Raw genomic sequence first — 25,517 nt, 5'->3', positions numbered from 1 at the left:
TAGTGATAGACCGGTGCTCTTTCTGGTATAGCAGGCCTAGGGAGAGGATCTGCGTAGAGGATAGGACAGGAGCCAGCTACTACAGAGGAAGGAGCTGGGATTTTGGAGCTAGAGGGGGAGAGCTGAACTGTGGTAAATTCAGAGTGAGGGTGGGAAGGTGCAAGGCTCGTGTTCCAGAATTGCCAGGAAGACAGGAAGGGGACAGGAAGAGTTCCTTGAAGGGGCTTGAGCAGAGGAAGAGTCCTGATCTGTTTGGGTCAGGTCCAAGCAAAGGAAGCAGAGGAAGAATGTGTGGTGGGCAAGGAGAGGCAGGGGCTGCTGGTGGTTGTCTACTAGACAGTATACACTCCAAAGTTGTCTCCATTACCTGTGTGCAGGAACAGCAGCTGCTTCAGTTCTATTCTAGGTTCATTAAAAACACCAGTCACTTCACTTGGTACGTCTTCTGTGTATTCTGGACAATGCTTAGCACATAATTCAACAAGCACTTATGTCCAGTCAGTAATTAGTAAACAGAAATTGTTACAAAGGATACAAGTTTCTTTCTATAATTGGAAAGTTGGCTTGGGTGAAATGTGAAATGTGCTTCCCAGAAGCACCAAGAATGATGGGAGGCTGATTGTACCCAAAATAAGAGAAGAAAAAGACAAGAGAAACTCTAATTACTTAGTAAAAGAGGAAACTGAGAGACAACCTAATACATATGGGTCTCATTTTATTGAACGATACATCTTTGAAAAGTTGGCAATAAGGGAAATTTTTGTAAACAAAACCATACTTTCCATTAGTTTACATGATAAAAATGAAGTTGTAATTCCACATAAAAAATAAGGCTTCCAAATTTATTAAAAATCATGCTGAAAGATACTTTTAAAGTCACATATTTAATGTAAAACTTTTATTATAAAATTATCACAATATACAAAATAAGTCCCAAAATGCTAAATATATCCTGATGTAGTGGAAAGTATACTAGGTTAGAAGTCAGAGAGAATAGTTTGAATTCCACCTCTTCTACTTAACTATGTGATCTTGGGCAAGTTATTCTGGGCCTCAGTTTCCAATTATGTAAAATAAGGTTTCCAAACTAAATGATCCCTAAGTGCCTTTCAGCTTTGAATTTGAATTTGATCCTATAATCCTTGTGTTAAATAAAATTATGAAATGAAAATATGATCTTTTTAACATGTTATTTAACATATGAGAAGAAAAAAAAAACCATGAGTACCATGTGATATGTATACATATGTCATTCCTTCTGACCTGATCACATCTGACTCCTTTTTCCTATCCTATCTGTATATCAAACTCTTTCTTGTATGCAAGTTACTGGTAATACATTAAAGATTACTTAGCTTAAAAGGGCTAAGGTCTCCCATTGGCCACTGGACCCAAGTGACTCTGGAGGAGAAAGTGAAGCTGGTAACTTTGCACAGCCCCTCCCTCATTTAATCATTTAAATCAAAGTCTGCAAGTCATGTCATCATCTCCTTGATGTCATGGTTCTCTTAAGAACAAAGGATAAACCACACAAAACCAACATTTTTTTTAATATGTTGGTTCAAATTTACAGTAAATGGAGAAAGACCTGCTGCATTAGAGGAAGAGCTGAGAGCTGATGCACACAATCCATGCACTTGATGAAAATGCAATTTGAATTAGACCACGGGGGAGGGAGGGATGACATTCAACATCACAATCCCACGGAATGGGCAAGGAATAAACTAGACTCATGTTACCTAGTTCCAGCTCTATAACAGGGCCACATGAAGGGCTGTTTTTAGGTTGGGTGATTCTTTGAAGTTAGGCTTAAGGGAAGCTCCGCTCCACCCACCAGGAAGGTGCTCACATCAGCCTGGGTTAGGGTTCAGGGTTAGTTACGTTGGTCCTTGTCCATAGAGTCACCATAAGTGATCCTGGTAGATTGTACTACAGGTTCTGAGATGGGGCTCTTAAGCCAACCCCAGAGCTTCTCATATTCCTCCTAGGCCTGCTGGGGTGTAGCCATCTTGCCAGAACCAGTAGCCCAAACTGGCTCATAGGCCATAATGACTTTACTCCAATCATTTGTGTTATCTGCAGTGGCCTTGGTCTGTTCAAAACCCCCTTCTCAGCGATTCCAGCTTCATTCTCATTCAGCTTCCCAACAACACAAGCAATCACCCTCAGACCTTTTGAGATACCTTCTTCCCAGGCAACTCATCTTATTCCCAAAAGATATGTTTCTTCTCAGAGTGTCCCAGAATCACCAGTTGGCCTTAGAGTCCTTAATCATTCCCGGTCTAAGCTCCCCAGTAAATGCTCTCTTGGCCAATTTGTAGCAGTTCTAAGTAGCTTCACCAGTTTTTGCATTCAGTTTCTGTTGGGAAAAATCAAGGTACACACATTCAACAAGAATTTATGGCGATTCAGTAATTAGCAAATTAAAAAGTTGGCATAAACGAAATGTGAAATGTGCTACTAAGAAGTACAAAGAATGGTGGAGGCTGATTGAACCATCTAAGCACAGTTATCCATGAATATGGAAGGAAAGGAAGGAAGGGAGGAAGGAAGGAAGGAAGGAAGGAAGGAAGGAAGGAAGGAAGGAAGGAAGGAAGGAAGGAAGGAAGGAAGGAAGGAAGGGAGGGAGGGAGGGAGGGGAAAAAAATGAAGCTACTTGAGACTAGAGACTATTTTCCTTTTTGCTTTTCGGTCCCCAGCTTCTAGTACAGTTTCTGGCACATACTGAGTGTTTCATAAATGCTTGTTGAATTGAATTGAATCTGAAGGTCATTGTCAGAAATTTCTAATAGAGAACGTTGATATACATTGAAAAGAGTTCATAGAATTTGGACCTCAGGTTCCATTTAGTCCATCAACCCATCCCTAAAGATTCTCACTGATAAATATTTTATTCCAGTTTGCACATGGAAAAACTAAGGCTAAAGAGGATAACCAATTTCCTCAAGGTCTTCTGGGCAATTACAAAGCCAGGATTGGAACCCAGATCTTCTGATGACAAATTCAGTACTCTTTGCCAAGGATGGTATAGCAGGAGGTATATTTACCAATATCTCTTGTCATGCGGACTAGATTAGCTGGGAACTAGCCCAATTCCAGACTCCAGTTCCTGAAAAGGTATTGGAGATTTCATTGGCTTGCTCAGGGGATTAAGTCTTAGGTAGCTGACATGGGTCCAGAAGCAGGGAGCTTGCTCTCACCTGAATCAGCTCTGTTTCCTTGGCTGACTATTCTTACCCCAATCTCTTAATGTCTTTTCCTTGCTATGGCTAAATAGAGCTCCTTTTGTTAAACTATTCGATGAGAACTATTTCATTTCATCTTGATATCAAACTTGAAATATGAGCCAGACCTGGTCGTAGTTGGACTGTGGCAGGTGGGATCTTTTTTTCTGTAGACAGAAATACCTGCTTGTAGCATGAATATTGATAGAGGATGAGAAGATATACTATACAAAGATTTCTTAGGTTCTTCATGATTTTACTGCATCAGTTCAGCAGAGTCTGCATTCATTATCTAAGAGTACATTGGTTTTTCTAAAAACTGAATGGAAAGAGAACACATGTAAATGTGGGTAAAATTCCCCCATTGACAAAATATAAAATGGAACTCATGAATGTATGCATTGTCCAGGTTACTTAGTTTTATCATTTTCAACCAGGTACCTGGTGAAGTTTTTTTGAGTTTCCTTATCTCACAGTTTGGTGGGGTTTTTTTCATATTTTACAAAGAATATGGGTCAGTGAATTAATGAATAATTAGAATTGTTATTACTAATCATTCAGTATTCTAATTAGTAATTAGAATTATTATTATCCTATAAGCACTATTTTTTTAAAAAAAGAAAAAATATATAGATTGGGTCTCATTGCTCCCCAGGTATAAATTTATCAATGAGTAAATGAAAGAATAAGCGAGCATTTATCAATTCACTTATTGTGTGCAAAGCACTAAAGTTACAAATAAAAAAGCCAGACAGTTCCTCCTCTGAAGGAGTTCACATTTTAATGGAAGAGACAAGTTAAGAGGTTTCAGCTACAAGTCAGATGGAAAAGGCCACAGGTCTCTAAGGTGTAGAGGCAAAGCAGATTGTAATGAATCTTATTTAATGTGATTTCTAGTAAGAAAATCACACTTTCTGAGACTGAATCATTTGACAGTGTTGAAGATGTTATGTTGAAAATATTCAATGTTATGGCAGCTGAGGAGGTGGGGGCTGTAGCACCTGCAGAAATAGCTGTTAAACAGTGTCTCCACAGGGGTCCACTTCTTGACCTAGTGCATCAGGGCCTGGGGCTGGAAGCAGGAAGCCCTGATTTGAGGCCTCTTATATTTACTTGCTAGGTAGTAGGGCAATGGGACAGTAATTGGTGATGGGGCCCTTTCTCCAAAGTGTTTGTTCCCCTTGATGATGGCTTTAGGGTCCAAGCTGGAAGCAGGGTCACTTTCTGGAGTGAATTGTTATTCCTGAGGCTCTTAGGTTCAGGGTCTCAATCTATCCCCAGTGGGGCTGAGGGGAGGTGGTGTTTGAAGTGGTAGCACACCTGGCACATGCTTCCTCTTGGCTCTTCCTCGGGGTATTTTGCTGCTTCAGATAGGTTAATTTGTCTGCATATACATGGACATGTATGTCTACATTAATAAACAATTTACTCATTAGAAAATTCTAATTTAAATAGTATTTTTTTATCTTTGCTTTTCCTGTAAGGTAGGTTTCCTGAAAATTTGATTATTATGGTTTTTTAAGTAAGTCTTTTTAGAAAATATTTTAAGGTTAAAGAATAATTTGTGTATTGGAGAGATTCTAATATATCTTATTGAGAGAGCAGAGGAAGGGGGAAAAGGGACTTTTTTATTTTCAGCAAAGGCAAAAGCTGTCACTAATAAATATTGCATCAGAGTTGACCATATTCTGAAAATTTTCATATTATTGCATTGTATTAAACATGACCTTCTGGGACACAGAGACACAAACACAGAGGAGCATGCAGTAGGCTTAATCAATGTTTAGTGATGATGGAATGTAAAATCGAAGAGCCAAGGATAGAAATCAGATTGCCTTGCTGTAGAAAAAGCCTCGACAGTTGAAAAACTGCTCCATAAAACTAAAGAACAGCTTGATGATTTAGAAAATAGATACTGCAGGAATATTCTATAGATACTAGATATGTCTGCAGTTATTATTAGCTCTGCTCTGTGAGAGTAAGGAGGGAAAGGAAGAAAGACCCAAATTAGATTGTCCTGAAACACGTTGGTTCAGAGCTTTTGTCTCTTAAGTCCATATTATCTCCTCTCCTGACTTTAATAACTGTCCAACCCCACATTCAAGCCGGAATACTGACTTATTATTTACCTACTATTTCTTTCAAAACTCTTGATTAAAGAGACTTTGATGTTCTAACATGATATAAAGGATTCATCAAAATCATATAATGATCATTAACAGTATAATTTTGTTTTAAGACAAGATAAAGCCAGTTCCTTTAGTACCTGTGGGGTTTCACAGATGCTATTTGGATAGCTCACAGAAATGGAGGTCATTCATATTCTGGTGATAGTTCAGAAGTCACTGTTCATAAACACTTGCCTGGAAAATAGTAAGCACTCAATAAATGTTAATTGATTGATTGATATGACCCCATGATAGGTGATTTTAAAACACCATTTGTGAGTTTATAGCAGACTTAGTTGAATTATAAAATTAAGAATGAAGATAATAGCAGGAAATATTCATATTCCTTTTTTACGTGCTAAATAGTCTTTTGCATAGACTGCCTTAGAAGTTCAGCATGCTGAGTACTTTTTTTCATGGATTACTTCGAAAAGTTTCCCTTTTAGGCAGTGATTTCTCCCTTTTAACTGTTCTAGAAGAAAAAACAGTTCTCCAATTCTACTGCAAGAGAAAACCGCATAGTTTTCAACATGATTCTGTTTGACCATTCCTAAATTTCCTTTTCTGTAGGGACAGAATGAAGTTCCTGGTGGGGGCTTTATCTTCACTAAAATGTATGACTTTTCCATACTTTTCTTAGTATGAAATTCCTTTTCATTTTTGGCTTTCTAATCCTTTCCACACTAGTGATTGCTTTTGACTTATGCTAATTTCCTTGGAATAAATGTCACAAAAATCAGATGTTTTGTGTTCTCTGTCATTTTTTTCTGTCCTTTTTGCCCTGTCCAGAATGACCATCACTCCAGTGGCATCCTTTCAGCATGTGAGTTCAGTTGGTTTTTAGCATCATCAGCCAAGAGAGAATTGTGAAGATAGATGTAACATCACAATGATAGGATGTGTCAGTTTCTCTGTTCTATTTACCATCCACAGCTAGGGCTATTTTTACATTAATCCAGAATCTGTGCTTTTTTTCTCCCTAATATGTAGTTAACCATCTGAATGACACATTCTTTATAGTGCCACAATAATTCTGTCCATTACATCACTTAATTTATGGGAGTGTTAACACCAAAATCGATAAACATTATTTCTGAAATGTCGAGTGTTAATGGTGTGATTAAAAAAGAAAAAGATTCTAAAATCTTTCTGCACAAAGCAGTTTGATATACTATTGTTGAGGCACATCTAACTGAAGCTGTGATAGAGAAGATTTAAATCATTATGGCTCAGTCAACTTGGGGGAAAAAATGTGTGTTGGTAGCGATTCTTAGCCACACAAATCTTTTGTACCATATTGTGGAATTCTGTTAACAGGGAGAGACTAAATATCTTAGAGAAGATGGTGAAGATCTCAAATTGTTTTGAGACATATCAACAGTTGCTATGGATATGTCGCTAATGCTTCTGGGAAATTCTGTTATATTCCTCTGAGAAAATGAAAAAAATATGAGCAAGAGCTTTTTAGACAAGCAGAGTGTATAAAGAATGATTATTGTTGGACAATTCAAATTAGAAAAATACTTTCAAGTTTCTAGTAAACCAAGTTTATTGAAGTTTCCTGATTGCATGTGATCTCCCCTTACAGAATGCTGGCAAGTTTTTATTTGCATCTGATTTTAAAATAAGCAGTATTATGCAATCTGGTTTCATTTTTTTGTTCACTAATAATTGTCCCAAAATGGAAATTGGTACCTCTCTCTCTCTCTCTCTCTCTCTCTCTCTCTCTCTCTCTCTCTCTCTCTCTCTTTCTCTCTCACACATACACACACACACACACACACACACACACACACACAGAAGCAATTAATTAAAGCAATTTTTGTTAGTTCTGATGACTCCTGAATTTTAAATGGTGAAGCTTTATTAACCACAATAATGGTGATGATGATGATGGTGATAAACACTAAGCAGTAGTAATCAACTAGGTACCATAGAGATATAGCCTCAGTGCAGTAGTTTTACAATTATTTATAAATGTTGAACACGTCACTATATAAGAGAACCAGAAATACTAAAGAAATGTTATTTGAGAATTTGTAAAAACTGTCATTGATGTAGTACCATATAAAAGGAAAACCATAAATCTTGACAATTTCAATGCCTATGTTGCTATTACTACACTGCTTAGAGTAGGCATTGGTCATCATGGGATTTGTAGTGAAAATGAGTGCATCTAGCTGATTTCATCGTGCATAAAGGAGCTTAATCCTGCAGTAAGTAGGTCAACAAATATAAGATCACATCTGCAAGCCCATGCTGAGAAACTGAGAAGTTCTCCACTATATTATAGTAGGGCAGTGGAATTTTAGTAATGTCCAAATAACCCCTGTTCAAAGAGATATTGATTACTAACTTTATCATTAACTTCTAATGAGTGCTATGGTGAAACAGCACTACTGATTAATGGTTGTATCAATATGTTGACAATGCGATTTTTGTTACTCTATTTTAACATTTAAAATCCATTATTCCCTAGGAGTGAGGGGCCTAAGTGGAGCAGTAACTCATGACCCTGAAGTGGGGGAAGTGGTTGGATCCCAAATAGATGTCTCTTTCGTACTTCTCTCCCGCTTCTTTATATCAAGGTTATTTGTGACCATCTTTCTTTCTTATTGTGAACTCCATGAAACAGAGTCTGTATCCTATCTATCTCTGTATACTTAACATTTAGCATGATCTTTGTATACAACAGGTACTTAACAAATTTTTGGTGAATAAATGAATACCTACATTCATCTCCTCTGGTGGAATGGAAGTGCTTTGAGGGCGAGGTTCTTTCATTTTTTGTCTTTGCATTCCCAATGATTGCCACAGAGTGCTTGGTATATAGCAGGTGCTATGGTGATTATTAAGGGTAATACATTAGTCATAATCATTTCAGTCATGTCTGACTCTTTGTGACCCCATTTGGGGTCTGGAGTGGTTTGCCATTTCCTGCTCCAGCTCATCTTACAGATGAGAAAGTTGAGGTAAACAGGGTTAAGTGACTTGCTCAGGGTCACCCAGCTAGAAAGCATCTGAGGTCACTCAGGTCCTCCCTATTCCAGTCCCATCATCCTATCCATTGGGTCACCTCCCTGCCTCCATAGCTATCCATACAGATGTCCATGTGTTAGTTGTACGTAGCACCACGATTGGTATTTTGCATGCATGGACTTAACCAAGGCATTTCACTTTGTTAACCAATTTTAGAAATTCTGCAGAGGACTGGCTGTCTGGAGAGGTTATAAGCATCATTAGTTCAGTCCATGAGGGAATGATGGTGAAAGTTATAGATGCAGCAGAGGAGAGATAAAATGCATTAACTGTGACTGATGGCACCCAAAAAAGACTACATTCTTGTACCATTATTGTTTATTATCTACTTTTTAGTAACATTATGTTGCCTTTGGAGATTTTGATTCAGGTATTAATGTGGAGCTTAGGTTAGATAAGAGTGTACTCAATCTACCACAATTGATAGCAAAAGCAAATTATTATTTGGCATACAGACAATCTTATTAAAGATTGTCTGTGTGCTTGTGATTGCATACTTGTGGTTCGTAATAAATATGATGAATAACAATGGTTAGATTGTTTTTGCCAAGCTATGTTTCACGTTGGTCAGATTATCCACCTTAAGTAGACAGAAGTCCTCTAGGGTGCTGCAGATCTCTGCTGAAAGTTAACTTTGACTGTCCTAGTGGTGTCATCTCTTATGATCCAATCAACACGTATTTATTGAGTACCAGTTGTGTACATATTTCTATACTTGGGACACTTAGGATGTCCCAAAGAAATACAAGCGAAGCCTACAGTGTAGCTAGAGAGATGACATAAATTCACTAAAAAATCAAATATAGTACAAGAATTACATAACAATGGAAAATAATTGCCAAATAGTTATAGACAATACATGCTATGAGTTCAAAAAGGGCAGAGACTCTTATAGGCCAGAATGGACTTGGAAGAACTCGAGCTGGGCCTTGATTGGTGAGGCAAGAAGAGGATATTCCAGGCGAAAGGAAAGACAGAGAGGTGGGAAAATGCAGGTGCCTTCAGAGACCTTGAAAACCAGTTTGGCTAAAGGAGGATTTATGTAGGAGAGCAGTGCTAGGGAAGGTAGATTGATGTCAGTTTGGAGAAGATGTTGAATATAAAACTAAGAAACATAAGCTTTAATTTTTAGGCAGTGAAAACCATCCAGGATTTTTCTTAGCAGAGGATGAAGGTGATGACAGTTATATTTGGGGAAGGCCAATCTTTGGCATGCTGACAATCTTATTCATTATTGATCGTACTACCCTCTGTGGGGGTAGATTGAAAGAAGATGAGTCTACATGCAGGGATTCCCGTTAGGAGGCTTTTGCAGCCATGACTTGATGAGGGTGTGAACTGGAGAGGTTGCAGTAGAAATGGAAAGGAAGGAACGCATATGGAAAATATTGCTAAGTGTTATTGATTAGATATGGGGAACAAAAGAGAGGAATGCTTCCTAGAAATATAAATAGGTGTGGAAAAGAAAGTCATTATTGACAAAGTATTTCTGGGCATATATGAGTCCCTCCCAGTATGAAGGTACTGGCATGGTTTGGTAGGAAGATTAAATAGCTTTACATGGACTATCAGTATACCATAATGCCTAGTACATGGTAACACGTAGAGTATGGCAAGGTAAAATTCCAAATAAGAAAATTTCAAAACACAGTATCAATAGAATCCCTCATGATTTGAACATTTTGGCCTGGTCTTGTCTCACAAATACAATCCCCCAAAGTTTGCTAGAGTTTCTGTAGTACAAAGATTTCCTGAAGGGAAACTTAAGGGCATAGTACTGGCTATTCTAAATTGATTGGACAGACTCATCAGATCCATCGGAGACTCCTCTGATTACCCCCTTACACCTCCTCCACCCTGGAAAAGATACTTAAATTCTTTGGGCCTCAGTTTCCTCATCTGTAAAACAAAGTTGATGAACTAGAGGATTTCAGCCTATGAATTGTGTGCACTCAGCAGTTGTTCTACCGATGGGACTCACATCTCGGTACAGGCAGCCACAGGGGACAAGTTGAAAGGTAGCTTGCACATGGGAGAGCTGTGAGCAGCCTCAGACTCCAGTCTAGCTCTGCCTTCACTTTGGGACTGCCCTGCACACCTTTATTTTAATGAACTCTCACTGTGTTCTTTTAGTTACTCTAGGTTGCTATGCTGACACCTGTTCATAATAGACCAGCTTGCCGTTCAGTTTAATGCATCTGAAATATTTCACCCCAACAAGGGCGAAGCAAATGCTGCTGTAAAAGGTGAGGGACCAGTGTGACATCTCTTAACAGAGCTATGTCTTTAGGACTTAAATTGCTTTTATATGAAAAGAAACCCATCCTTGAGATCTGTCTCCCAGGGCTTCAGTGGTTCATTCAGTTCTGCTTTTGAAAGGAGGGGTAATGGAAAACAAACCTAGAAACACTGAGCCTGAAAATTTGCCTGGCAGATTTTAAGTTGCCATTGTCTGTTATATTCTTTGAAACCATTGTCTAGTCAATCCAGCTACTTCTACCTCCCACCCAAACAGAGAGCAAATGTAGAACAGCACAGTTTTATAAGGAAAAGCCTCGGACACCTCACACAGCATCAAGAAGGAGAATTAGATTATGTCCAAACTGCCACTGGGCTGCACTTCCCAACATGCTCCACGCTAAGGATCCCTTGCATCCAGACAGACTGGTGTCCATGCCTTGTTGATGTGCTGGAGAGAATCTCTAAGACCTGCACACACTGTGGGCTCTGACAGCGCTCTGGCGGGCTCTGGTGGTAGAACTGGTGTACATGTTTCCATTAGACACCAGCTGTGCTTGACACCATGTAAGTATCAATGTAAAAAGCAAACATTTGAGGTGATCGGTAGAAATTCTCTAGTGAGAACAGAGGCCTACATTAACTTCCTTTGGTAACTCTAAAATGCCATTGTGTTCTCTGGAATAAAGACTAACTTCATAGAGTATCTTTGCCAATCTATAGCATATTTCCTATCCAGGCCCACAAGGAGAGAAAACAAGTTCATCCCTTCGTGCTGCAGTTAAGTTTTCTCCCTCGCTATGTGGAACTTATTCATACTTGTACGTAGAATTTTGGAGCATAGGTTCACTGCTTCGTCTCTTTTTCTTCCCCCAAGGTATGTATGTGTCTGAAGTGCTACTGACAGGTTTAGATCACTTGATCTCCATAGCCCTTCATCAGCCAAGAATCACTAAGTTATATATTAGGCACATATTACATTCCAGGCACTGTGCTAGGCACTAGGTATGCAAAGACAAACATGAAACAGGTCCTACATTCATGGGGCCAAGGGGAGTTAGCAACAAACTCGTCAGTAAGTATGTGCAAAATAAATACAGGTCATTTTAAGGGGGAGAGGTACTAGGAGCTGGGGGGAAGAAAGATCAGAAAAGGAGAAGGTGCTGCTTGAACTGAGATTGGAATAGACCTAGGGATTCTTTAAATGTGTGTGTGTGTGTTTTATTTTTCCCCCAATTACATGTTAAAACAACTTTTTTAACATTTTAAAAAATTTTGGATTTCAAACTCTATCCCTTCCTCGTTCTCTCTTCTCCCCCTTCCCTGATACAGTAAGCAATCATATATATATATACGTATATATATATATATATATATATATATATATATATATATATATATATATATATATATATATATATCAGGTATAGATATAGATGTATAGTAATATAAACTATTTCCATATTATCATTTTGTACTGGAATATTTGAATAAAAGAAAGAGAATGAAAGAAAGTTAAAAGTAGCAGCTCCAGTCTGTTTTCAGACAACATCAGTCCTCTCTCTGGAGGTGGACAGGATGCTTCATCATTAATCCTTTGGGATTGTCTTGCGTCATTTATTGCTGAGAATAACTAAGTCATTCATAGTTCTTCATGGAACAACATTGCTGTTAACTATGTACGATGTTCTCCTGGGTCTGTTCACTTAATTTTGGATCAATCCATGTAAGTCTTTCCAGGTTTTTCTGAAATCATTCTGCTAGTCATTTCTTATATTAAAATAATATTCATTACAATCATATACCACAGCTTGCCCAATTGGCATCCTTTTGATTTCCAATTCTTAGCCACCACAAAAAAGAGGTGCTATAAATAATTTGATACAAATAAGTCCTTTCCTCTTTTTTTGGGATATAGACCTAGCAGTGGTATTGCTGGATCAAAAGGTATTCACAGTTTTATAGTTCTTCGAACTTTGAACATAGTTCCAAATTACTCTCCAGAGTGAGTGAACAGGAACTAGGGATTCTAACATGAAGAAGTGAGGAGGGAGTGCTTTCCTGCCTGTGCAGAGCAATGGAGAATAGACATAAACTGTCATGTGGAAGGAACTGCAAGAAGGCCAGTTTAGTTGGACCATAGGGCACATGAAGGGAAGAATTGGATAAGTCTGTAAAGATAGTTTGGCGCCAGGTTGTAAGGTCAGGCTTAAATGGCAAAAAGAGGAGTTTGTATTTGAACCAAGAGATAATAGGGAGATTACTAAGCAAAGAAATAACATGGGTGGACCTGTGCTTTAAATGTATTATTCTGGTAGCCGCATTGTGATAGATGGACAAGAGAGGGGAGCAAGTGGATGCAGGGGTACCCCATTTGAGGCTATTGCAGTATTTCAGGCTAGAGGTGATAAGGTCACCCACCCTGAACTAGGGTGGTGACTATATTAATAGAGAAAAGGGGGCACATGTGCGAAGTGTTATGGAGATAGAATCCCAAGATTTGGGAACTGAATGGACATGTAAGTGTGTGAGTGAGGCACTGACAATGACTCTGAGGTTGCAAACCTGAATTATTTGAAGAATGATGGTGCCTCTGACAGAAAGAGACAAGTTAGAAGTTAGAGTGAGTGCAGGGAGAAAGATGATGAGTTGTCTTTCGGACATGTTGAGTTTTAGACTTTGAGACGTAAGGTGGAAGTGTCAAGTTGGTGATGCAGGATGAGTATTTGACATATATGTGTGTATGTGTATGTGTGTATCCAGTATGTGTATATATATGTATGCACACATATACATATATACACACATATACATACATAGTGTGAATATACACATGCATATACATATATACATTCGTGTGTGTGTATGTATACATGAATATATACACATTTCGGGGAGAAGAGATCCTCTTCTGTGATCTTGGCCCAGGCAAAACCCTCGAGTGCGCTAAACCATGGTGATCAAATATGGATGGTGAATGTGCAGGGCACCCCAGAAGGGATGGTCAGACAGGTAGAGAGAGGACCATGACTGAGATGGAAGATCAGTATTGTCAAAGCTTAAGAGACATCAAGCTTGAGGATTGGGAAAAGATCATTGGATCTAGCAATAAGGAAATTGTTGTTGACTTTGGGGAGAGTGGCTTGAGTAGAGTGATGGGGGCCAGAAGCCAGACAGGGGCTGAGAAGTAAGTGGGACCTGAGAAAATAAGAGTAATGGGTAGACATTCTTTCTTAGGCTATAAAAGGGAAGATATAGGGTGATGGCCTGAAGGAATGTTAAGATCAGGTGATGGTTTGTTTGTTTTTTTAAGTATGGGGGAGACCTATTGCTGGGTGTGCTTCCCAGCATAAGAGAAAGATCTGGTTTTGAAGAAATTAAAAATGAGGGAGAGGGAGGGAATGATCCAAGGGACAGGTTCCTGGAAGAGACAGAAAGGATGGGACAAAGGACTTCAGCAGAAGGGTTGAAGATGTTAATAATTTTAAAACTTTAGAATCAGTAACCTGATTTTATGTATTCATTTGTTAATAGAAACAGAAGTGAGAGATATGCCATATGAGAGTCATTTTCACACCACATTTTGCAAAATATATGAGGGGTTTTTATTTCTTGATAGAGCATGTATAACCATTGATACAAACATTATCCATCAGTAAGTTCAATCTTCCCAACAGTATTAGCATTCTTGGTAACCTTATTACAGAAACATTTTAATACTTTATTAAAAGGCCTGCAGTATTAGAGTGGCTACAACCTGACGTAGCATTGTACAATTAGTATTATAATGTAAGCTCTATTATGATGATATATAACTTGTATCATCCTAATAAAAGTTCCTAGGAAGGAACAAACCTATAATAACACTATTTCTATAAGGGTGATTTCTGAGTAATGAAGCTTCTTTTATAGCAACTTCATTATTAGGAGATGATTTTAGTAATAGAAATGCAAATAAAGAGTTAGAAAGGAGTACTTTGCACGAACGTGCAGTCAGTGATGACCTTCTACCATGCATTGCGTCTAATCATTATATACTTACTGGGAAGATTCTAGTTCAGCTTATTGCCATTTTCCTATTTTTTTTGTACGTTAGTCTTCCCAAGTTATTAAAACTAGAATTCCCTTTTTCAAAAAAAGTTTGACTATATGTTTTATTTTTTAAATATTTTATTTTTTCCCAATTGCATATAAAAACATTTTTTAAACTTGTTTTTTAAAATTTTGAGTTCCAAATTCTCCCCCTTCCCCCCCTCCCTGAAATGGTAAGCAATTTGATATGGGTTATACATGTGCAATCATGCAAAATATATTTCCATATTAGTCATATTGTGAAAGAAAACACAGACCAAAAAAAGCCCACAAAAAAATAAAGCAAAAAATAGCATGCTGCCATCGGCATTGAGTTCTCTCTCTGGAGGGAGAGAGCATTGTTCATCAGGAGTCCTTTGGAATTGTCTTGGATCATTGCATTGCTGAGAAGAGCTAGGACTATGTTTTAAACACATTAAAAATGTTTTCTTTTTCAAAAGCAAGGAAAGATTAATTACATGCATATGCAGAGAGAGTCATTCATATATGCGTAAAGAGTGTTCTGTAGAAAAAACTTTGAATTTGGACTCCAGAAAGGCAGAGGACCTCCATTCAGATCTTGGCTCCTCTTTTGTGAACTTGAGCAAGTCACTCCTCTCCTCTGGGGCTCACTTCCTATTCTGTAAATTGAGAGAGCTGAACTAGCTGATCCCCCAGGTCCCTTCTAGCTTTACATGTGTGATCTTGTGATCCTCTCTGTCATGTCAGATTTCTTGAAAAAACACAGATAAGTTCGTCTGACTATTACTGTCAAACAGGGCACAACATGAGAGTATGTATACTTACCAAAGCTCAACCTGAGCACCTCCCTCCCCAAAGGGCCCCAGAAAACTATTCCTAGATCCAAGGCACTTTGCAGATCACCATCAACTCAAAACCATAGCTCATGACCCCTTCCCACCCCTGTAAGTGTGCTTACTTTTATAGAGGATACAGTTCAAAGCAAAAGACTTTTCATCCAACAGCAGAGCCTAATGAGTAGATCTCTGCATCCCCATGTTACCACCCCACCAGAGGAGGGAGACATCCAGGGAACACACATGGCCAGAGGCAGTCTGAGGGGCAAACATGGCAGGAGCGCTTTGCAGGCAGGGCACGTCCTGCTCCCAAGACTGCAGAGCCATCAGCTTCCTCTGCTGACGTCATCAGGGAGCTGCTGGCTGGAATAAGCAGGGAGCCTGTGTTCCATGAGGCATGTGTCATTCTGCTCTCTGCTGTGCTTCTGGACGGCTGCTCTCTGGTACCCATAGCTGTTCTTTAATGGTGACTTCTAATGGAAGCAGCATGGTGGGGTGGGGAAAGAACCCCACTAACTTTGAAGGGAGAGAATGAGCGTTCAAAATCCTATGTCTTCTTGAGTTTCCTTATTTTAAATGAAGGAGTTAGAATAGATGGCCTCTAAGGTCCCTTCCAACTGAAAGTCCAAGATCCATGAAATCTTTCCTGCTGGAGTGAATTTTCACCATTTCCATCACTTATAAGCAAGGGCTACACAGTGCCACTCACATGTTGTTTTGTTGTTCAGTTATGCCTGATTCTTTGTGGCCCCATTTGGGGTTTTCTTGGCCACAATACTGGAGTGGTTTGCAATTCCTTCTCCAGATCATTTTATGGATAAGAAAACCGAGGCAAACAATGCCAAGTGACTTGCCCAGGGTCACACAGCTAGTGTCTGAAGCTGGATTTGAATTCAGGTCTTCCTGACTCTTGACTCAGTGGTCTATCTACTGAACCATATAGTGGGTGCTTAATAAGTACTTATTGACTTGTACTACTTTGGGACTTGTCTGACTTCCCTCCCATGCCCTAGAAAGCTCATTATTGGGAAAATCTCATCATCTTGAAAGATCCCATCAGCTTTGATACTCCACCTCATCACCAATCTCTGTCTCTATGGATGGAGGAGCCATGAACTCCAAAACTTCACTTAAGAAAGGAGCCTGAGTCAAAACATCTCATTTCTCTCCTGGTTGCACTACTTTGGGACTTCTTCACTATGCCCCCTAGTCAGCACCTCAGCACCCCTCCCTCAGCTCTTCATCTTCCTTTTGTGTGTTGTCCACCCCCTTTGGATTATAAATTCCTTGAGGGCAAGGACTATTTTCTTGATTTCATATTTATATTTCTAGTGTTTAGCTTAATAAATGTTTTTTGACTGACTGACTAGACCTAGCTTTCTGGCTAATTCAGTAAACCCTTAGGCATTTTTTTAATCCAATACTTCTAAGGCAAAAATAGGGAAATGAAAAGCCTCCTGCCACCTCCCAACAGTTGCCCATCTTTGTACCTGTGAGCTAGGAATAGCTTTTACATTTTAAAATAAAGTTTTATTGTATTTTAAAATGTAAAAATCATTCTCTTCTTGCAGGATTATACAAAAACAGATCAGATTTGACACTCAGGCTGTGAGGGAGGCTGCTGACCTCTGTAGGGTTTGTCTTTCTAGCTCCTGAGTCTTTCAGTCTAACTCTTACCTGAGTTATAATTAGATAATTCATTTTCATTATCATCATCCCTTAGCCCCAGCAAATCGCTCTGGGGGACGTCACGTCGCCAAATACTAAAGGAGCTTGGTGTGAAGCTGTGGTGAAGAGACTCCTGTCTAATCACTCCTCTCGTTTGTTGTGTCGTTCTGTCATTCAGTCCTGTCCCATTCTTTGTGACCTCATAGACCATAGCACACCAGACCCTTTTATCCTCCAGTATCTCTCAGAGTCTGTCTAGGTTCATGTTCGTCGTTTCCATGACACTATCTATACATCCTGTCCTCTGCTGTCCCCTTTTCCTTTTGCCTTCAATCTTTCTGAACATCAGGGTCTTTTCCAATGAGTCCCATCTTCCCATCATGTGACCAAAGTATTTAAGCTTGAGCTTCACCATTTGTCCTTCCAATGAACAGCCTGAATTAGTTTCTTTAAGTATGGTCTGATTTGATCTCCTTGCTGTCCAAGGACTCTGTGCCAGTTCTGTGGTGCTCAGCGTTCCTTAGAGTCCAGCTCTCACAGCCATACATTGCTGCTGGAAAAACCATAGTTTTGACTATAGGAACCTTTGTCACCAAGGTGATGTGTCTTTAGTATGCTGTCCATGCAAATCCCAGGGGCAGGGTTGAGACTGGGTGGAGAACAAAAGAGCTGGGTACCCTTCCTCTATTTACTCCAAGCAATAAAAAGGGGGGCTCTCTTACCAGTTTGCCTGTATCTTGGAGGATGCCCAACAAGAGATCCAGATTAGAGGGTTCCTCTATAGAACCCAGCAGCTCCACTGTGTGGATGCTGTTTTGCTGATTGTGACAAGCTCTAGAACACGATAGAAATTAATAATGACTCAGAAGAATTCAGCCTAACTCTACGGACAGGAAAAATCAAGTAGGTAAAAAAACCTCCCAGTTGTCCGGCTTTTGGTATGCAGCTGAAGGGAGCTGTTGAACTCATCCATCCGTCCGGATATTTTGAACAGCCACAGAAATTAGACAGTGAATTGGACTGAAAATTAAAGGAGAGGAAGGCACCTTTGGGAAACTGAGTGATGATTTCATTACCCCAAGACTTCCCATAAAACAAAGGTCTTTTTAAGATAAATATTTATTGTGTTATGTTCTTTATGTGTAAGTTATAGAATGCCATAGGATAAAGAATTCAAGTTGAAAGTCACCCAGTTGGCAGTGCAGAAACACGATGGGTGTGAGCATAACATAAGGAACATGCCGCAGCATGTTGGAGAATTACAGAAATATTATGCGTTTAGAGCTAGAGGAGAGTTAAGAGGTCTTTTAGTCCCAGACTCTCATTTTTTAAATAAGGAAACTGAGGCCTGAGGAAACAAAGTGAATTGCCCGAGGTCACACAGGGGAAGGTGGGATTGTAAATCACATGCTCTGACTGCGAATAGGATGTTCTTTCCACCTATACACGGAGAGCTTCCCAGAGGATGAGAAGGTGTGGATAGTTGTGCCAAAGGGGAAGTATCTGTTTCAATGAGGTCAGGAAGCCGGGGGCGGGGGGGAGGGGGGGAAGATGCTAGGTCATTTTTTCCTCTTATTTTTGATAATGACAAAGACTGAACCATGCACTGAATTCTATTAAATCTAGTTTTATACAAGACTGAAATGCAAGTGGATGCAGGTACAAAGTAACCTTTACACTGTATTATTGCGTTTTTCTAAGTATTCACAACTCAGATTATATCATCTTTGTTAAGGTTGGGAACTATAGCCAAGGTGGTCAAAGGACTCTGAGGCCCTTGTTGTCCTTCCACAAACCGGAAAGGATCATTGAGTAAAGGTTCATTGGACCACATCTGAATGTCAGCACCTAACACTAAGACATTATCAGTGCTACAGAATGCATTAGTGATGCCCACGATAACTTGGACTTCTTCACTCCACTTCAGGGATCTTGTTTTGTCACATGAGTTACATGTGGCGAGGACATTTTGTATCAGAATGTTTTGCTCTGGGGCATAAATGGAGAGTCTATAAATATGCTGATGAAGTTTGTATAATACTAGAAATGGAGGTTATTACTTGCCTGTAGAGGAACTCCCTAGGATAGGAAAAATTAAAAATACTAATAAGGCAGCAGGGTGAGTGGGTAAAAGCGCTGGCCAAGGAGTTGGTAAGCCCTGAGTTCAAATTCTGCCTCAGATATCTACTGGCAGTGTGACCATGGGCAAATCCTTTAATCTCTCTCAGCTTCAGTTTCCTTATCTGTAAATTGTAAATCTGTAAATTGGGACTAATACTAGCCCGTATCTCAGAGTTAGTGTGAAGATCAAATAACATGGATTGTTATTGTTGTACAGTCGTTTTCAGGCTTGTCAGACTCTTTCTGACTGCATTGAGGGTTTTCTCAGCCAAGATGCCAGCTCATTTTCCAGATGAGAAAACTGAGGCAGACAGGATTGAGTGACTTGTCCAGGGTCACACAGCAAACAAGTGTCTGAAGCCAGATTTGAAGACAGGAAGATAGATGTCCCCCAGCTGCCCAGAACAAACATGTTTTGCAAACCTTAAAGTTGTTTATATAAATGCCAGGTGTTGTTACTAGTCAGTAGCCAATGAACATCTGTTAGTAGGATCCTGTGATCCAGACACTGCTAGGGATACAATCAAGAAAAAAAAAAAAAAGACAGTCGCTGCTGTGGGGGAGCTCACAATCTACTAGGGAAAGACCATACCCAGAAGAAAGCTGGGCAAAGCCGGGCAGAACAGCTCATGGGAAATGAGGTTAGCTGGAAATTTCTGATCCCGCTACAAAGGGAGGCTTTGGGTGGAGTTTTACTCCGCCTTATTGCCCTCCAATCAGAGGGGAGAGACAACTGAGGGTGGGGAGGAGATTTTAAGTATCAGAGCTTCTTAATATTATAAGAAGAATGATATTCTGGAGTAAACTATTGGCCACTTACCAAAAAACGACATGAAACAACATGTCTGGCCAGTAAAGTAAGAGCTATGTTGTGGGAGTCATGTATTTCCTAAGTTAGTATTTATGCCAAATTTTATTTTCTTGGATACCTTCTATATAAATTTAAACTTCACTATTTTGTGCCATGCTTTAAATCACTGCAAGTTTGGTTTTCCTCCCTCTCCTTATTGCACTGGTTCTGTTTTAGCACATAGCATGACACCTGTTTCTTTGCCAAAGCAGAGTGCAGTTGATCCTCATTATTTGTGGATTTCGTATTTGTGAATGTGACGACTTGCTAAAACCTGTTTGTCACCCCAAAATCAGTGGATGGGGCACTTGTCATTTGCAGTCATATGTAGAGGGCTGAAAAATGTTAGTGGCCAGATCGGTCACGTTCCCTGCCAAGGTCAAACAAAGTGGCACTCTGCATTCTTGTTTCATCCCTCATACTATAAACAAGTATCCTTTTGTGCTCTATTTGGTGCTACATTTTCCACATTTTTGTACTTTTTGTGGCTGATTTTGCTGTTTAAAATGCCCCCCAAGCTTACTGCCCAACACTGTCTAGTGTTCCTAAGTGCAAGATGGCTGTAATGTGCCTTACAGAGAAAATACCTAAGCTCTGTTCAGGCATGAGTTATGATGCTGCTGGCCATGAGTTCAGTGTTAATAAATCAACAATACAGTAATTCTAGAAAAAGGAAGAGGAAATTCGCTAATCTGTACATGAGGCCACTCTGGAAAGTGCTAAAGTAGATATTGTGACCAGAGGCCTATAGGAACCTAATTCTGTATTTCCCCTAAGAGCAATGGTTCAGTAAGTCACTAATTCAGCATTTACGGTGACTTTATAGAACATCACCACTTCAGATGAAGAGAATCCACTGGAGTTTATCACAGGAATGCCTTGTGGTGCTATGACCATGTTGACACTGATAATAGTGGAGCCCAGATGTGATCACGACATCTAGTCCATCTGATTTGCCATAGTCTACAACCAATCTTATTTGCTGTGTGATCCTGGACAAGTCACTCAATCCTGTCTGCCTCAGTTTTCTCATCTGGAATACTCTGGAGTAATGAAACTTTACTCAATAAATAATCTACAAAAATCTCTGCTTTTGGTATTGGGTCCTCAGCCTGTGATATATCTACTGGTATATAGCACATGGCTAGGATCAAAGTCCTCTCCCTCCCACCTACACACACACATACACACGAACACACACTCATATACACTAGTCTATTCAGCATTTCTGAGAACCATCATCTACAACTGAACACCGCCACCTATAATGATAATATACCTTTCCTTACTCATGAATGTTGGTGTCTTCTCTCCCAGAAGTAAAAATTTAGTCACCTGGATATATATTTGTGAACACATGTGCATATCTACCCCAAATATAAAGCCAGAAGAATAAAAGTTGCAACAGTGACCCTCTATCTTTGAAAGGTTGTTGTCCCCTGGTGTAGCAAATTCCAAAAAATAATTCCTGTGGATAGCATATGTCTATAGGAGTGCGGGAGAGAGACGCTGAATATCTGTTCTCTCAGTGTGACCCAGGGGTTCCAGGAGCTCCATGAGAAAGTAATCTGCAGTATCAGCAGACCCAAGCTAGACCATGCTGGTTTTACACATGTTCCCCCAAATATAACAGAAGTCATTTCATGGAAAGTTTGGTGTTTGGCTCTTAGAAAATTGTCACTCATCCTCATGTGCGTGCATCTGTGTGTGAGAAAAGAGGAGTGGGCTATGAGAAATAAGAGGTAGAAATGGCAAGATCTGGATGCTGATTACATACGTGAGCTGAGCGGGCATGAAGAGTTGGAAAGAACAGGGAGATTATGAGCCTGGGTGACTGGGAGAATGGTGGTGTCTTTGACAGAAATAAGGATGTTGTTTGGAAGAAAAGGTCATAAATTCTGTTTTGGACGTAGCAAATTCGAGATGTCTCTAGGACGTCTAGTGTGCAGTTTCCAATATTGTTATTGAGTCATCTCAGTTGAGTGTGGCTTGTTGACCACATATGGGGTTTTCTTGGCCAAGATCCTGGGGTGGTTTGCCATTTCCTTCTTCAGCTCATTTTATAGATGAGGAATTTAGGCAAACAGGATTAAGTGACTTGCCCAGGGTCACACAGCTAGAACATGCGAGGCCAGATTTTAATTCATGAAGATGGCTTCCTGATTCCAAAACAAGTGCTCCATTCTCTATGCCACTTAGCTGCATAAAATATTGGTTGGAAATATAGAACTGAAGCTCAAGGGAGAGACTTGAACTAAGTATATCAGTCTTTGAATTATGTGTGTAGAGGTCTGCAAACAAGTCCTTTGTAGACTTCCGTACAAAACATGAGCAGATCTGTTCAAGTTAATATACATTTGCTATTTTTTCTATTTGTTAATTTCATGTATACCTATATATATGCATAAATGTGTGTATATGTGTATGTATGCATGTATATGTGCATAGAAATATGTGTATGTGTATGTATATGTGCGTGTGCGTGCATGTGTGCCTCAGAATGTTCTGGCTTAGCAGGATGTTACACCTTGCTGTCTTTAGACAACTGTTTATGCCTATTTTGTGAAGTGATACTGCACATAATCTTCTGATCCTTTAATATGCGTGGTCTTTGATCGAATCAGCTTGAAAAAGAAAGCACTTGTTTGCTGGTTGCAATGTTTTCACTGTGGTAATTGTTCTGTTTCAGTTAAACTGGTGATAAAGGCAGCGCCTCTGCTTTTATTCATTTCCCATTTGTTTTAGAGCCAACAACATGTAGATAGTTTGGGGTGGAGCTGCTGTAATTATATACAGTATTTGCTCATCTTTGACCTATTGATTTTTGCCTTTGTTTTAACCAATCAATGAATGAACTGTATGCAGACAACCAACTGTGAAAGGACTTCCACATTCTATGCTAGCTGTTTTTCTTATGGGAGGCAGGGTGGTAAGAAAGAGGAGTGGATTTGGAGTCAAAGGACTTGGGTTTGAATCTTCCTCTAAGTATCTCTAAGTAATCTTAAACAAGTCAATTTACCTTTCTTAGACTCAATTTCTGCGTGTGTAAAATGAGAATCTTAGATTAGAAGATGATCCATAAGGTACCTCCCAGTTTTAAATTTATGGTCCTTTGGTCTTATGGTCGGTCAGTCCCCTGGGCCTTGGGACGATGTTCTTCTTGATGTGTTTTTCATGTCCCACACTGTTCAATTCTCTTCATTTCCACATGGATTTGTTGAATATCTGTGGTGTCAGTCAACAAACATTTATTAAGCAACTACTGTGTGTGAAGCACTGTTCTGGGTAATGTGGGTACAGATACAAAAAGGAAAATCTTAACCCTTAAAGAGTTTATTATGTTCTGGTTGGGAAAAAACAATACATATACAGATAAACATACTTGCCCAAAAAATACATATTTAGATCAGACCTGTGATTTCTTCTTAATGTTCAAGCAAGAGAAATGTGGGATAAGTTTTTGAAATTCTCAAAGGAAATATTCATCATGATATACAAACATGACTCTTTTGAGTAAGCCATAGGCCTCTACCTTTATTTCCTCTGCACTGCCACAGTTTCTATGGAAACAGTGGGGCATGCACAGGACTAAGAGCCAATTTAAAATTTTCATCTGTTTAAGAAGTTGCCACCATATCTTATACTGACCTCTTGATGATGAACTTCTAACCGTTAATGGTCTTGTCTTCCCCACCAACAACCTGCTCTTATTTCCCACCTGCTCCTTATTTGACACCTCACCCTCGGCAGTTATGGAAAAGGGTAAGGGAGCAGGGTAGTATCCATGACCTTGTCTCTGGGTCATGGATTATAGCAAGTAGAGGCAGGGAAAGAGCATTTAGTCCCTTTGTTCAGTGCCCCATCTCAGCTGTATTTACAATAGCTGACAGGTCCAGAACTCAGTCCCTGCCTTCATCCCTGCTCCAAGGTCAGAGTCTCTGCCAGCATCAGTCCTGTCAGTAACGAGAGCTGCTGATCCTTCTTCCTGTAGTATATCCTAATGAAGCCAGGCAGTCCCAGCATAATGGTCATTGCTGCCAAGCTAAAAATGACTGATGGTTCTGGAGGAGAAAGTGAGGCTGGTGACTCTGCACAGCCCTCCCTCACTTAAGTACAGTTCATTTGTATGTCATGGATCACTGCCATGCTGTCACTGTCCTCCTTGAGGATGAAGGAGGATGAACAACCGAAATGTCTGCATCTTGACCAGTAAAGTCTGTCTCCAGTGATGGCGGCAGTTTCCCAGGCATCTCACATGGTGATCACAGAATTACAGAATTGGAGAATTGGAAGAAACAAAGGGGTCAAGGGATTCAGGGCTGTGGAAGATAGTGTATAGTTGAACAGGCTGTTAATAGAGTCAGAATTACACATTGGTGCTTAAGCAGGACTTTATGGACTAGGAGAGAATGGAGGAATGAAATGAGTAGAGGAAGTGGTGAGAAATCCTATAGTTGGGAAGAGTGAGACAGAAGGAGATGTGGAATGACAGGAGGTTATAGGAGTGAGGAATGTCAGAGTTCTAGATCATGAAATGAGAGCCTCTGGCTGCTCCCCATGGAAATTTAACCAATGTAAAGCATTTCCACCATAAATAGATTTTTAAAAACCTAGAAATTGCATCACCCAGCAAACTTTTGGCCTGCTTGCAAAATGAAAGGATGTGGCCAGCCAGTGATCACATCAGTTTAGACTGTAGATTCATTTGCAAAACTTTAAGGAGAAAAAAGTGGAAGATTATGAGCAGTATTATGTCACAAAGCAGTGAGAAGTAGTGGAAAGAGAAATATGAATTTGCAGAAAGTTTGTTGTGAGACCCAGTCATGTGAAATCATCTCACCAGTGCCTCAAGATGGACCAAAAAGAGAGGAAGAATCGAAAAGATGCCAAAATTCCTATTTCATCGAATTCAATAGAACTAAGTAACATTTGACCTCTTAACGTCATGGTTCCTGATGACTCGAAAAGCATTAAATGATGCCTAAGGAAGTATAAATATGGCACTGAAGCAAAAAAAACCAAAACAAACCACGGAAAAAGCAGCTGAATTAGACCAGATTTACACAGAAAATATCTATGCCAGAGGTGCCACAATTTTAGGACAATCGGAGATTGATTTTCAAGAGAGCTGAAGGAAAGGAAGAAACTGAACAAGCAGAAACATAGATCTCATGTGTGTATTACTGCTTTAAGAAAAGGGCAAACAAATACGTCAATAACTGCTAACCCATTTTTCCACTTTGTCTTTTCTATTAAATCTTTATAATGACTTGCCCAAGGTCACACAGCTAGTGAGTGTCAAGTGTCTGAGGTGAGATTT

At 39.6% G+C, this 25,517-nt stretch overlaps 1 protein-coding gene and 1 pseudogene across 9 annotated transcripts in view; one reads left to right on the top strand and one right to left on the bottom strand.

The window, feature by feature from the left end:
• ATG10 (autophagy related 10) overlaps positions 1-25,517 on the top strand; it is a 366,598-nt gene that overhangs the window by 294,957 nt on the left and 46,124 nt on the right. The window lies entirely within an intron of this gene.
• LOC140498784 (triosephosphate isomerase pseudogene) lies at positions 1,745-17,437 on the bottom strand (annotated as a pseudogene).

The sequence above is a fragment of the Notamacropus eugenii genome, chromosome 4, assembly GCF_028372415.1.
Source record: "Notamacropus eugenii isolate mMacEug1 chromosome 4, mMacEug1.pri_v2, whole genome shotgun sequence".
Lineage (NCBI taxonomy): Eukaryota > Metazoa > Chordata > Mammalia > Diprotodontia > Macropodidae > Notamacropus > Notamacropus eugenii.
This window is presented reverse-complemented; position numbering and strand designations above follow the sequence as displayed.